The sequence below is a fragment of the Procambarus clarkii genome, chromosome 20 (assembly GCF_040958095.1).
Source record: "Procambarus clarkii isolate CNS0578487 chromosome 20, FALCON_Pclarkii_2.0, whole genome shotgun sequence".
NCBI classification, from domain to species: domain Eukaryota; kingdom Metazoa; phylum Arthropoda; class Malacostraca; order Decapoda; family Cambaridae; genus Procambarus; species Procambarus clarkii.
In genome coordinates, this window is record NC_091169.1 from 28,548,511 (window position 1) to 28,561,470 (window position 12,960).

Genomic DNA, 12,960 nt, shown 5'->3' on the forward strand with positions numbered 1-12,960 from the left:
TACAGCATAAGGGGAAGACAGCTACAGCATAAGGGGGAAGGCAGCTACAGCATAAGGGGAAGGCAGCTACAGCATAAGGGGAAGACAGCTACAGCATAAGGGGGAAGGCAGCTACAGCATAAGGGGGAAGGCAGCTACAGCATAAGGGGAAGGCAGCTACAGCATAAGGGGAAGACAGCTACAGCATATGGGGAAGGCAGCTACAGCATAAGTGGACGGCAGCTACAGCATAAGTGGACGGCAGCTACAGCATAAGTGGACGGCAGCTACAGCATAAGTGGACGGCAGCTACAGCATAAGTGGACGGCAGCTACAGCATAAGTGGACGGCAGCTACAGCATAAGTGGACGGCAGCTACAGCATAAGTGGACGGCAGCTACAGCATAAGTGGACGGCAGCTACAGCATAAGTGGACGGCAGCTACAGCATAAGTGGACGGCAGCTACAGCATAAGTGGACGGCAGCTACAGCATAAGTGGACGGCAGCTACAGCATAAGTGGACGGCAGCTACAGCATAAGTGGACGGCAGCTACAGCATAAGTGGACGGCAGCTACAGCATAAGTGGACGGCAGCTACAGCATAAGTGGACGGCAGCTACAGCATAAGTGGACGGCAGCTGCAGTAATCAGAAAGAGAGAAGGATCTGGGAGTGGTCACAGCCCCAGCACTCACACCGGAGACACACACAAACAACATAACATCAGCAGCATGTGAGACGCTGAGAAATATAAGAACATCGTTTACAAACCTAAATCAGGACGTCTTCAAGGTCATCTGCACAACATTCGTTAGACCAACACTGGAATATGCAGCCCGCGGCATGGCATCCGCACCTTGTGAAGCATGAAGGATAAAGTGCAAAGGTTTGAAGCAGGATTGGTGCCAGAGGTAAGAGGGGTAAGCTACGAGAACAACCTCGGCCTGGCCACGTCCCGGCCCACCTCGGCCTGGCCACGTCTTGGCCCACCTCGGCCTGGCCACGTCCCGGCCCACCTCGGCCTGGCCACGTCTTGGCTCACCTCGGCCTAGCCACGTCCCGGCCCACCTCGGCCTGGCCACGTCCCGGCCCACCTCGGCCTGGCCACGTCTTGGCCCACCTCGGCCTGGCCACGTGCCGGCCCACCTCGGCCTGGCCACGTCCCGGCCCACCTCGGCCTGGCCATGTCCCGGCCCACCTCGGCCTGGCCACGTCCCGGCCCACCTCGGCCTGGCCACGTCCCGGCCCACCTCGGCCTGGCCACGTCCCGGCCCACCTCGGCCAGGCCATGTCCCGGCCCACCTCGGCCTGGCCACATCTTGGCCCACCTCGGCCTGGCCACGTCCCGGCCCACCTCGGCCTGTCCACGTCCCGGCCCACCTCGGCCTGGCCACGTCCCGGCCCACCTCGGCCTAGCCACGTCCCGGCCCACCTCGGCCTGGCCACGTCCCGGCCCACCTCGGCCTGGCCACGTCCCGGCCCACCTCGGCCTGGCCACGTCCCGGCCCACCTCGGCCTGGCCACGTCCCGGCCCACCTCGGCCTGGCCACGTCCCGGCCCACCTCGGCCTGGCCACGTCCCGGCCCACCTCGGCCTGGCCACGTCCCGGCAGCCTTGAGGCGACCTGATCTACAAAGTACAGTGAAAATGCTAAATTTATCTGCATGAAACAGTGCACAGTCACTCACTGTAACTAGGAGTCCACGGTGACATTCCCCGCTCCTCTGTCACACAGGTCTCCTCCCACGGTGACATTCCCCGCTCCTCTGTCACACAGGTCTCCTCCCACGGTGACATTCCCCGCTCCTCTGTCACACAGGTCTCCTCCCACGGTGACATTCCCCGCTCCTCTGTCACACAGGTCTCCTCCCACGGTGACATTCCCCGCTCCTCTGTCACACAGGTCTCCTCCCACGGTGACATTCCCCGCTCCTCTGTCACACAGGTCTCCTCCCACGGTGACATTCCCCGCTCCTCTGTCACACAGGTCTCCTCCCACAGTGACATTCCCCGCTCCTCTGTCACACAGGTCTCCTCCCACTCACACAACGTGGGAGGGTAGAGCCCAACCACCTCCCACACACATCACCCATGACAATATTACTCCCATAGTTATCCCATCCCTGAGTACACAAGCTCTTTACTAACACTGACGAGTCAAATGGCCCTAAGCATAATGTTAAATACCTCCCTATATTAATTCCTAAAACACCGCCATTTTGGGAATTTTAAACAACCATGTCTAATCACCATCATTTGGTGTCTGATGGTGTGTTGGGACGCTGGCGAGCAGTTAACAAGCAGTTGAAGCGTATGTGTTCACCCACGACAGGTACAGAACCAGTCACCACTAACTAGCACTATATTAGTTAATATATGCAGCCCCCCCCACTCCTCTTTTTTGTGTAAGTGTCATTTAGAATGCAATCCACTTGAAGTGCAATGTAACCTTCTCAACCTGGTGGAGGATATGTAGTTGTGGCTGGGTTATTACAACACTGTGGTGTGTGGTGAAGTACAATGTAATGTTGTCAACATTATATCATTATAGGCAGTATCAAGCAACAATATTAATAACTCATCGTAGGATGGTAGGGCATTATATATTGTTATTATAGTTATGATGGAGAGTTATTTTTCATTTTTCTTGAACATAACACACTACCACACCACACTACAACACCACACACTACCACACCACACCACACCACACCACACACCACCACATACTACCACACCACATACCACACCACCACACACTACCACACCACCACACTCCACCACACTTCACAATCAGACCAAGTAGTAACAGCTTCACTCGCCAAGACAATACCATTCCATAAACACCAAACTAAACATTAAATATAATGTACATCCGCTATATTATCATTCTACCTACCTTCCCCTGGTCTCCCGTTAGAGACACCCGCTCTAACGAGGCAGTTAGCGCGCTCTCTCAAGACGAATGGTTCACTAATTAATCACGACCTCACAAGATGCTAGTTTCCCTAACACCCTGTGTTTATCAGCCCGACGGCCCCGGCGTCCGGTTCCTGATTAACGACCTAACCAGCGTCTTGGTGATTTGCGTGACGCAGCCTGACATAAGCGACCTTATCGGGGTCTTCTGTCTCTCTCGGAGTGACTATGACAGATGATTAGTGTGTGACAGATCATACGGAACAAGTGGAATGTTGTCAAGTGTGACTTTGTGGCAGTTGGGAGGGATATGGGGACAAGGAGTTGGGATATAAGGACAAGGAGTTGGGATATGAGGACAAGGAGCTTTGATATGAGGACAAGGGGCTGGGATATGAGGACAAGGAGCTGGGATATGGGACAAGGAGCTGGGATATGAGGACAAGGAGCTTTGATATGAGGACAAGGGGCTGGGATAGGAGGACAAGGAGCTGGGATATGGGACAAGGAGCTGGGATATGAGGACAAGGAGCTTTGATATGAGGACAAGGGGCTGGGATAGGAGGACAAGGAGCTGGGATATGAGGACAAGGAGCTGGGATATGGGGACAAGGAGCTGGGATATGAGGACAAGGAGCTCGGATATGAGGACAAGGAGCTGGGATAGGAGGACAAGGAGCTGGGACATGAGGACAAGGAGCTGGGATATGAGGACAAGGGGCTGGGATATGAGGACAAGGAGCTGGGATTTGGGGACAAGGAGCTGGGATATGAGGACAAGGAGCTGGGATATGGGACAAGGAGCTGGGATATGAGGACAAGGAGCTGGGATATGGGACAAGGAGCTGGGATATGAGGACAAGGAGCTGGGATATGAGGACAAGGAGCTGGGATATGAGGACAAGGAACTGGGATATGAGAACAAGGAGTTGGGATATGAGGACAAGGAACTGGGATATGAGGACAAGGAGCTGGGATATGAGGACAAGGAGCTCGGATATGACAACAAGGAACTGGGATATGAGGACAAGGAGCTGGGATATTAGGACAAGGAGCAGGGATATGAGGACAAGGAGCTGGGATGTGGGGGCAAGGAGCTGGGATATGAGGACAAGGAGCTGGGATATAAGGACAAGGAGCTGGGATATGAGGACAAGGAGCTGGGGTATGGGGACAAGGAGCTGGGATATGAGGACAAGGAGCTGGGGTATGGGGACAAGGAGCTGGGATTTGAGGACAAGGAGCTGGGATATGAGGACAAGGAGCTGGGATATGAGGACAAGGAGCTTTGATATGAGGACAAGGAGCTGGGATATGAGGACAAGGAGCTGGGATATGAGGACAAGGAACTGGGATATGAGGACAAGGAACTGGGATATGAGGACAAGGAACTGGGATATGAAGACAAGGAGCTGGGATATGAGAACAAGGAACTGGGATATGAAGACAAGGAGCTGGGATATGAGAACAAGGAACTGGGATATGAAGACAAGGAGCTGGGATACGAGAACGGAGGGGAAGTAACACTGTCCAACCACTTGCATCATCGCGGGATCGAACGCTGACCCTGCAAGAAGCGAGACCGGCGCTCTTCCGACCAGGCCAGTTAGACAGACGGCGTGAGGCAAGTCTTGCTTCAGTGTTGTGGTGTCTACCCGTCTGGTGCAGACAGGTGTGGCTCCTTACAACAACAGGTGTGTGTTGTTCCGTCTAATGACGTCCTTAATCATCTACCCAATCACTCTGATCAATCGCATCGATTCTTGCTGGTCAGCGTTCGATCCCCGACGATCCCAGGGTGTTGGACACCATTGTTTCCCCTAAAAAATTAAAGTAAAACTCAGCCCTGAGGTAAGGGGACTGAGCTATAAAGAAAGACTGAGGGATCTGGACCTCAGTAAACTGGGAGGGGGGGGGGAGGAAGAACTAAGGAATAGGGCAGACATGATAACGACGTGCGAGATACTAAGGGCGATGATACAAAGTAGACATAGCAGCATTGTTTGAAGGAAGGAACAGTAGACCGAGTGGATAGTACACCAGATGATTGACGGTCGAGAGGCGGGACCAAAGAGCCAGAGCTCAACCCCCGCAAGCACAACTAGGTGAGTACACACCATCGACGAAAAGCGGGGATCGATCCCGGGTCCTCCAGTTAAGGGCGCATTTACACACACTTTTGTTAATCATTTCCGCCTTTCTCCGGTGTTTAGAAAAGCTCCCAGATCGCTGCTTAGCGCCTTAATGACGGCCCTCAACCCCCCACCGCCGCCGCCGCCCTCATCAGTTCTGATTCTCCTTTGTCCATTTATTAGTAATATGACTGATTGTGATGGGTGCTGGTCTCGTAGGTGGGGACACCCTGCCACCCTACACCTGGAGGGAGGGGGTGTGGGGACACCCTGCCACCCTACACTAGGAGGGAGGGTGTGTGGGGACACCCTGCTACCCTACACCTGGTGGTGGGTGTGGGGACACCCTGCCACCCTACACCTGGTGGGGGGTGTGGGGACACCCTGCCACCCTACACCAGGAGGGAGGGGGTGTGGGGACACCCTGCCACCCTACACCAGGAGGGAGGGGGTGTGGGGACACCCTGCCACCCAACACCAGGTGGGGACACCCTGCCACCCTACACCTGGAAGGGGGGGGGGGTGTGTGGGGACACAATGCCACCCTACACCTGGAGGGAGGGGGTGTTGGGACACCCTGCCACCCTACACCTGGAGGGAGGGGGTGTGGGGACACCCTGCCACCCTACACCAGGAGGGAGGGGTGTGGGGACACCCTGCCACCCTACACCTGGAGGGAGGGGGTGTGGGGACACCCTGCCACCCTACACCTGGAGGGAGGGGGTGTGGGGACACCCTGCCACCCTACACCTGGAGGGAGGGGGTGTTGGGACACCCTGCCACCCTACACCTGGAGGGAGGGGGTGTGGGGACACCCTGCCACCCTACACCTGGAGGGAGGGGGTGTGGGGACACCCTGCCACCCTACACCTGGAGGGAGGGGGGTTTGGGGACACCTTGCCACCCTACACCAGGAGGGAGGGGGGGGTGTGGGAACACCCTGCCACACTACACCTGGAGGGGGGGGGGATGTGGGGACATCCTGCCACCCCACACCAGGGGGGAGGGGGGGGGACACCCTGCCACCCTACACCAGGAGGGAGGGGGGGGGGACACCCTGCCACCCTTCACCAGGGGGGAGGGAGGGGGTGTGGGGACACCCTGCCACCCTACACCTGGAGGGGGGTGTGGGGACACCCTGCCACCCTACACCTGGAGGGGGGAGGGGGGTGTGGGGACACCCTTCCACCCTACACCAGGGGGGAGGGAGGGGGTGTGGGGACAGCTGACATATAGTCAGCTGTTCAGTGATATACTCAGCTGTTCAGTGATGTAGTCAGCTGTTCAGCGATATACTCAGCTGTTCAGTGATGTAGTCAGCTGTTCAGCGATATACTCATCTGTATTATATACTCAGCTGTTCAGTGATATAGTCAGCTGTTCAGCGATATAGTCAGTTGTTCAGCGATATACTCAGCTGTTCAGTGATATAGTCAGCTGTTCAGCGATATAGTCAGCTGTTCAGCGATATGCTCAGTTGTTCAGTGATATAGTCAGCTGTTCAGCGATATACTCAGCTGTTCAGTGATATACTCAGCTGTTCAGCGATATACTCAGTTGTTCAGCGATATACTCAGCTGTTCAGTGATATAGTCATCTGTTCAGCGATATAGTCAGTTGTTCAGCGATATACTCAGCTGTTCAGTGATATACTCAGCTGTTCAGCGATATACTCAGTTGTTCAGCGATATACTCAGCTGTTCAGTGATATAGTCATCTGTTCAGCGATATAGTCAGTTGTTCAGCGATATACTCAGCTGTTCAGTGATATACTCAGCTGTTCAGCGATATACTCAGTTGTTCAGCGATATACTCAGCTGTTCAGTGATATAGTCAGCTGTTCAGCGATATTGTCAGCTGTTCAGCGATATGCTCAGTTGTTCAGTGATATAGTCAGCTGTTCAGCGATATGCTCAGTGATATAGTCAGCTGTTCAGCGATATACTCAGTTGTTCAGCGATATACTCAGCTGTTCAGTGATATAGTCATCTGTTCAGCGATATAGTCAGTTGTTCAGCGATATAGTCAGCTGTTCAGCGATATACTCAGTTGTTCAGCGATATACTCAGCTGTTCAGTGATATAGTCAGCTGTTCAGCGATATAGTCAGTTGTTCAGCGATATAGTCAGCTGTTCAGTGATATAGTCAGCTGTGTACTGCACCATCTCCCCCCTCTCCTCCCCCCACAGATAATTAAATTCACACCGTGATACATATATTCATCGGCAATCTATAATGAATTCAGCTTAAGTGACGTCAACAAGGCCGAAGAGACTTGCGATATTGGGCGACATTTTCATAACAAAAGCCTAGCAGGATGGCGCGTCCGGACACTTGCCCCTCTCTCTCTCATGTAAATACTCATTCTCTTCTGTTTCCCATATATTTATATGTATATCTTACGGCTCCATCTGTAGGATTTATTAATAAATTGGTGAAGATAAAGACTTTGGAGGAAAATGTTTTGGAGTTTGTTGGGGTTGATTATAGTGGGATCGAGAGGGGTTAGTTTGAGGGGTTTCGGACGCCGATCGATTCAACATGGGGGCGGGACTACCACTGTTGCCATCAAGGGGTCTGAGGATAGCCCTCTTGAATTGCATCTAATTTTCCACAAATTTCCTGTTAACCACTACAATACAAATTAATCACGAAGAAATGGCGGCGTAAGGAGGTGACTTAGAACTCAACGATGCTGCGGTATAACTTCTAGTTCCACAGGAGTCGGAATTATATTAAGAGTAAGTGGCAACGATGCGCTCTAGAAGTGTCCACCAAACAAAAGAATCTTGGAACGGGTTCTTGACCAACTGTTCATCGACTTCTTCAGTCATAAAGTCAGCCATAATGTATGGTAATCTCTCGCTCTCTCCCTCGCTCTCAATGGACCTGCGGTTTCGCTAATCTATGACCAGATTATGTATCATAAACACATTATTGGAAACGAGTTGGAAGTTTAATATGGATGGTTTCAGTCGTGTCTGCTCATCGTTTCATTCGGCGGGATTATTACGAATTTAGATGCTCTGTTGGACATGTTGCTTGCATAGTCTGGCACTGGTCCCACGTAGGTGATGTCGGGTTTCAAGCATTCTTCTCTATATTCTTAAAGGTTGTTCTTATAGTCGCCCATATGAGTGTTGCCACTGACGTGATTTTTGAATATCGCTTCAGACTGTAGTGCGTTTTTCCCTGTCCCCATTTTCATGGTTTCCCCTGTACCCATTTTTTTTTGTTTCCCCTGTCCCCATTTTCATGGTTTCCCCTGTACCCATTATTTTTGTTTCCCTGTACCCATTTTTTTTTGTTTCCCCTGTACCCATTATCATTGTTATACATTTAGTGGAATTGAATTCGGGTAACCATTCGTGCAGTGTTGTGAAGACAGTCTGTGCTTGTGAGGTTCCCGTCATCACTAGTACTACGTACTAGTAACGGCGGGGTCTTGCTGCTGCGCTTTTTAGAATTCTTAGTTTTGTTTCTTCTTTAAGTTCCCTCTCATTTGTTTCTTTAAGTTCCCTCTCATTTGTTTCTTTAAGTTCCCTCTCATTTGTTTGTTTAAGTTCCCTCTCATTTGTTTGTTTAAGTTCCCTCTCCGTCATTGTGACTGTTTCCCGCCTGTGAGGTATTCCCTCCCTCAGTATAGCATTATACGGTCTGTATCTTTGATATATATCAAATATCTTTATATTAAATATAAAGAATATATATCTGATATATCAAATATATCTGTATCTTTGATATTTGATAACAATATGTAAATATTGATCATAGAGTTAAGCTTCATAATCATACTTTTCCAAATAAATATATACACCATGGTCTATAAATGATAGATATAGTCACATGTATATATATATGGCGTCAAATATAACGTTAAAGATATCAATATACATATATATACACGCGGGAGATACAGACGGTGGAGCATCACAAAAGTCTAACCATCCCCCACCAAGAGATAATACCACGGTACTCCTCCCACCTAACCAAATCTCTCTCAACACAGGAACGAGTAATACAATTTGCATTTTTGGAACATTATAGGAGGGGGTGACAGGATTCCCCCCACCCTCCCCCCTCCTCCTCCCCCCCTGATAATGGCCTCCTCTTGTTTACGAAGACGACCTCCCCCCCTCCTCTCAATCCTCACCCCCCCCCCTCTCACCCTTCAGAGGAGGGATTACGTCCATTTATTGAATCATTAAGTCACATAACGAGGGGATTAAGTGGCCAGCAGATGACCCTGGGGTATTTATCCCAAATGTTGTTCCTCGGGTGCTTGGAGGAGGAGACGAGGGGGGAGGTGGCCCTCGACCACCTGTCCCTCGAGGAGGAGGTGGAGTGAGGGCCTCAGTGAGAGGGCCTCGCTCTCCACGCTGAGGGCCTCTCAGGGCTCCAAGTGCCCCACGGCTAATGTTAATCGGTTATTTCGGAGCACTTGGTTTAAAAGGGCCTCCTGTCTCATGCCCCCGGGCACCTGTTGTGGGTATGTGTTCCGGGGCACCTGTTGTGGGTATGTGTTCCGGGGCACGTGCTGTGGGTATGTGTTCCGGGGCACCTGTTGTGGGTATGTGTTCGGGGCACCTGTTGTGGGTATGTGTTCCGGGGCACCTGTTGTGGGTATGTGTTCCGGGGCACGTGCTGTGGGTATGTGTTCCGGGCACCTGTTGTGGGTATGTGTTCCGGGGCACCTGTTGTGGGTATGTGTTCCGGGCACCTGTTGTGGGTATGTGTTCCGGGGCACGTGCTGTGGGTATGTGTTCCGGGGCACCTGTTGTGGGTATGTGTTCCGGGGCACCTGTTGTGGGTATGTGCTTGCGGGCACCTGTTGTGGGTATGTGTTCCGGGGCACCTGTTGTGGGTATGTGTTCCGGGCACCTGTTGTGGGTATGTGTTCCGGGGCACCTGTTGTGGGTATGTGTTCCGGGGCACCTGTTGTGGGTATGTGCTTGCGGGCACCTGCTGTGGGTATGTGTTCCGGGGCACCTGTTGTGGGTATGTGTTCCGGGGCACGTGCTGTGGGTATGTGTTCCGGGGCACCTGTTGTGGGTATGTGTTCCGGGGCACCTGTTGTGGGTATGTGCTTGCGGGCACCTGTTGTGGGTATGTGTTCCGGGGCACCTGTTGTGGGTATGTGTTCCGGGGCACCTGTTGTGGGTATGTGTTCCGGGGCACGTGCTGTGGGTATGTGTTCCGGGGCACGTGCTGTGGGTATGTGTTCCGGGGCACCTGTTGTGGGTATGTGTTCCGGGGCACCTGTTGTGGGTATGTGTTCCGGGCACCTGTTGTGGGTATGTGCTTGCGGGCACCTGTTGTGGGTATGTGTTCCGGGCACCTGTTGTGGGTATGTGTTCCGGGGCACCTGTTGTGGGTATGTGTTCCGGGGCACCTGTTGTGGGTATGTGTTCCGGGCACCTGTTGTGGGTATGTGTTCCGGGCACCTGTTGTGGGTATGTGCTTGCGGGCACCTGTTGTGGGTATGTGTTCCGGGCACCTGTTGTGGGTATGTGTTCCGGGGCACCTGTTGTGGGTATGTGTTCCGGGGCACCTGTTGTGGGTATGTGTTCCGGGCACCTGTTGTGGGTATGTGTTCCGGGCACCTGTTGTGGGTATGTGTTCCGGGGCACCTGTTGTGGGTATGTGTTCCGGGGCACCTGTTGTGGGTATGTGTTCCGGGCACCTGTTGTGGGTATGTGTTCCGGGGCACCTGTTGTGGGTATGTGTTCCGGGGCACGTGCTGTGGGTATGTGTTCCGGGCACCTGTTGTGGGTATGTGTTCCGGGGCACCTGTTGTGGGTATGTGTTCCGGGCACCTGTTGTGGGTATGTGTTCCGGGGCACCTGTTGTGGGTATGTGTTCCGGGCACCTGTTGTGGGTATGTGCTTGCGGGCACCTGTTGTGGGTATGTGTTCCGGGGCACCTGTTGTGGGTATGTGTTCCGGGGCACCTGTTGTGGGTATGTGTTCCGGGCACCTGTTGTGGGTATGTGTTCCGGGCACCTGTTGTGAGTATGTGTTCCGGGGCACCTGTTGTGGATATGTGTTCCGGGCACCTGTTGTGGGTATGTGCTTGCGGGCACCTGTTGTGGGTATGTGTTCCGGGGCACCTGTTGTGGGTATGTGTTCCGGGCACCTGTTGTGAGTATGTGTTCCGGGGCACCTGTTGTGGGTATGTGTTCCGGGCACCTGTTGTGGGTATGTGTTCCGGGGCACCTGTTGTGGGTATGTGTTCCGGGCACCTGTTGTGGGTATGTGCTTGCGGGCACCTGTTGTGGGTATGTGTTCCGGGGCACCTGTTGTGGGTATGTGTTCCGGGCACCTGTTGTGGGTATGTGTTCCGGGGCACCTGTTGTGGGTATGTGTTCCGGGCACCTGTTGTGGGTATGTGTTCCGGGGCACCTGTTGTGGGTATGTGTTCCGGGCACCTGTTGTGGGTATGTGCTTGCGGGCACCTGTTGTGGGTATGTGTTCCGGGGCACCTGTTGTGGGTATGTGTTCCGGGGCACCTGTTGTGGGTATGTGTTCCGGGCACCTGTTGTGGGTATGTGTTCCGGGCACCTGTTGTGAGTATGTGTTCCGGGGCACCTGTTGTGGGTATGTGTTCCGGGCACCTGTTGTGGGTATGTGTTCCGGGGCACCTGTTGTGGGTATGTGTTCCGGGCACCTGTTGTGGGTATGTGTTCCGGGGCACGTGCTGTGGGTATGTGTTCCGGGGCACGTGCTGTGGGTATGTGTTCCGGGCACCTGTTGTGAGTATGTGTTCCGGGGCACCTGTTGTGGGTATGTGTTCCGGGCACCTGTTGTGGGTATGTGTTCCGGGGCACCTGTTGTGGGTATGTGTTCCGGGCACCTGTTGTGGGTATGTGTTCCGGGGCACCTGTTGTGGGTATGTGTTCCGGGCACCTGTTGTGGGTATGTGCTTGCGGGCACCTGTTGTGGGTATGTGTTCCGGGGCACCTGTTGTGGGTATGTGCTTGCGGGCACCTGTTGTGGGTATGTGTTCCGGGGCACCTGCTGTGGGTATGTGTTCCGGGCACCTGTTGTGGGTATGTGTTCCGGGGCACCTGCTGTGGGTATGTGTTCCGGGCACCTGTTGTGGGTATGTGTTCCGGGCACCTGTTGTGGGTATGTGTTCCGGGGCACGTGCTGTGGGTATGTGTTCCGGGCACGTGCTGTGGGTATGTGTTCCGGGCACCTGTTGTGGGTATGTGTTCCGGGGCACGTGCTGTGGGTGTGTTCCGGGCACCTGTTGTGGGTATGTGTTCCGGGGCACCTGTTGTGGGTATGTGTTCCGGGGCACCTGTTGTGGGTATGTGTTCCGGGCACGTGCTGTGGGTATGTGTTCCGGGGCACCTGCTGTGGGTATGTGCTTGCGGGGGTTGAGCTCTGGCTCTTTGGTCCTGCCTCTCAACTGTCAATCAACTGGTGTACAGATTCCTGAGCCTATTGGGCTCTATCATATCTACATTTGAAACTGTGTATGGAGTCAGCCTCCACCACATCACTGCCTAGTGCATTCCACCTGTTAACTACTCTGTCACTGAACAAGTTCTTTCTAACGTCTCTGTGGCTCATGTGGGTACTCAGTCTCCACCTGTGTCCCCTTGTTCGTGGATACTGGCTATCTTGAGGTTATCTTGAGATAATTCCGGGACTTAGCGTCCCCGCGGCCCGGTCCTCGACCAGGCCTCCTATTTGTTACACACCCACAGGAAGCAGCCCGTAGCAGCTGTCTAACTCCCTGGTACCAATTTACTGCCAGGTGAACAGACGCATCAGGGGTGAAAGAAACTCTGCCCATTTGTTTCCACCTCCACCGGGGATCAAACCCGGAACCTCAAGACTATGAAAGCCGATCGCTGCCCACTCAGCCGTCAGGCAGTTTAAATTGTGTGGTTAAGTAGTTAAATTATCAGGTTTAGTATTTA